Genomic DNA, 3,225 nt, shown 5'->3' with positions numbered 1-3,225 from the left:
AGGAGCGGCCAGCTGTGCAGCGGCCAGGAAACAGCCATCTCATCCCTGACGCTCGCCCACTTCCCTCCCAGACATCCCAGCGCTGAGATCGGACCCAACCATCGGCCAGACGACGCTGAACCGTGAACCCGAACAGCCGGCCAAGCGCTTGGCCTCCAGGCACTTGAACGCGTCATCTGCATTTGAATTAAAAAACACTTTGGTGACTCATTCTCAATCCAGAGGTGCGGTGGTGTTTCATGAAGGGATTTGCATGCAGAAGAGACGTAACGCGACTTTATGTTGATGTTTGTGGCTTCCTCTGTGAGAGTTGATGAGAGGGATTTATAGGTAGAAATAGGCAGCAGTGAGATATACAGAGATAATAGAGAGAGACACATTTATTCAACTCAACTACATTGACAAAAATCAAGAAACTCCTGTTGCGTATGAATATGCAATTGAGGTATTATCAAGTGGTAACTTTTGTTGAATTTTGGAGAAATCTACAAACACATATAGACAAAGTAAAATAAATACCCAAATGTGTATTTTGGATGTTTTGTGTCCATTAGTCTGAAAGAAGATGTGTTATGGAAGAAAAATGGACCAAAATCTCTGACTTGATCGGTGCATGAAAAACAATATATTTGCCTGTTGTGCCTCCTTACGTTCCTATGGGCCACATATTGGTCACATACAGTACATTCAGTGTTCTGATAACATTAGTAGAGAGCACAGCAGTCTCTTTCTCTGGGAGTTGTAGTTTGAGTGGTTCTTTATCTCCCATAAAGCTGGAATAAACATGGCCCCTGTGCATTAAGCTCAAGCTGAGCAAAGAAACGCCGCCACTGTGAGACGTTTGAGCAGTTTTATTGCCTCTTTAAACACTTCTGTGTGCTCTTGGTGACTGTGAGGCCCGTCCAAGGCGTTCATCATCATCCCCGTTTAAGACCGAGTCCCTGTGAGCGGCCCCCGGTGACAAGCCAGCCTGTCTACGGACGCCAGATAGCAGAGGTCACCGGTGGATGTGTGTTTGGTCTGGAAGGGAGGCCTGGAGACCTGGAGGCGCTCGCTCTATACAGCGGGGCCTCAGTGCAGCTGAATCACACGTAAGAGGAAAATAGCATCTACCTTCACTCCTGTGCTGCCTTCAGTAATGATGTCGCAGTATTACGTGACTGGTATTTCCTGCTGCCTCTACGGTGGGGGGGGGGGGGCACTGACTCATTGAAACAAGAGACTTCAAACTGCCGCCACAAAGTTTGAAGTTTCCTAAAATACTGTATCTTTGTAACAATATGATTCCACTTAACTGGAACGAACCAAACTTTGAAAAACAGTCAAAGTCATTACAGAGGAAACCATCTCTACCGTCGGGCCGTTTCTAAATATTTATTTTTCTTTATTTCTCATGCACATTACAATCTAATTGACATTTGTAAATTCATAACATGAATATAAAGCAATGCAATAGACCGCTTCGCTAGCTGCTGATCTACTGTAGTGTATGATTCACTGTCACACAGCTCTTATTGATATGAAATATAGTTTAATGTGGACAGGGTGTCCTGTCTGCATACCTCTGGTCATACAGTGAAATGTTTTTATCTGGATACAAATGCATCTACAAATGCTACAAAATACTCATCGTGAGGCTGCATCTGCAGGATTTTCCAATTTTATTAAATTGCAGTATAGTTCATAAATAACAACATAAAATGCTTTTGCTGGTTGTTTTCTTTTAGATTCTGCTTCAGATAAGCATACAAAACTGGAAAATATTCTGCAAAATGTCACAATGTGAGACGTTTTATCCATCTGATGATCTTTAAACATGCCATCTTTTCATTATAGTATCATTTCATATGGACATTGTTTGGATTATTGATTTATTATCACAAAAATAAAGACCACTTTCCATAATTAGTCCCTCAAATTTCTTGCGAAACAACAGTTTTGTTTCAAGATTAGTTTTTGACCCTTGTGGTGTTTTGAAAGTAAAGAAGTTCTTCTTCCAGACCACAACAGATTCAGCACAGCATGAATCATTGTGACACTTTTAAACAATGTGCGTTTTGCCAAGTTCACCACTATTTCATTGCCCGAGCGCAGATTCATGAACACTTTTCTTCTGGTTCGGTTTCTCTGCTGCGATGACATGAAGGCGGAGTTTCCCTACAAGGAAACATAATGAGCAGAGATTACACAATCACAGAAAAGTGTCTGAAAGACAATTACTTCTTCTTCTTCTGCGATTACACGACGCAGTAAAAAGTCCAGCTGACGCAAAACTCCAACCGTGTGAACGCTTTTCTTTCTGTCTTTCTTGCTCATTCATCCCTCACCACTGAGAGGATTCTTTCATCGGGACAGTCGAGACACTGTCACACACTGCCATCTAGTGGCCACACTGCGAACACCACTCAACTGACGTGAGTGGAGCTTTCTGCAGGCTGACAGCTGATATTTGGTCCCTGAAGTTAATTTCGGGGCTTGGGATGTTCGAGAGCACGGAAGTTGGCACGCACACTTCAGAACTGGCGACAATGACAGAACTCAGATTGGGCTCCAGCGTGGCAAGTGGGCTCCGTGCCCCAAAATGCGCACCAGGGTTGGGATGCAGTTCCTTCAATATTCAGGGTATTTGGTGGAATCGTTGCTCTCATCGTTCAGAACATTGTTTGAAATGTTTTCACCTGACAGGAAGTCAGCCATGTTTGGATTTTGTGTGTTTTATTTGCATTTTCACGAGCACGTTTGAGGACTTAAGGATGCACAAAAAAAAAAAAAAAACCTGCACCCATGTTCAAACTAGTCTTTTGTTTACGTGATGTCGCAGTTGGGTTTGAGCCCGGCACATCAGCTCCACAGCGCCTCAAATGACTTTTAGCCTTCAAACGCATTTGAGGCCCTTGAAATCAAACCCAGACGCTAACCTGCGGTTCTGCCGCGTGAAGCCGATGTAGAACCTGCATTCTCTCTACTGGCCATCAGGGGGCGACTCCTCTGGTTGCAAAAAAGTCCGATTGTATAGAAGTCTATGAGAAAATGACTACTTAACACTTGACTTAGTAGCTCAGTAATAAGGAGAGTATAATGCATATCAGAGCTTACAGGGAGGACTAACACCTCTACAGCTCTATTCAAATAGAATCACCCGATACAACAGACAGACGCACAGAGAGAATCTGTTGAGATTTATTGCAGTTTATTTCAAGCGATATGAATAACAGCGTGATCACA

Source organism: Melanostigma gelatinosum (genome assembly GCF_949748355.1).
Source record: "Melanostigma gelatinosum genome assembly, chromosome: 16".
Taxonomy (NCBI): Eukaryota; Metazoa; Chordata; class Actinopteri; order Perciformes; family Zoarcidae; genus Melanostigma; species Melanostigma gelatinosum.
Note: the sequence above shows the minus strand (reverse complement) of the source record.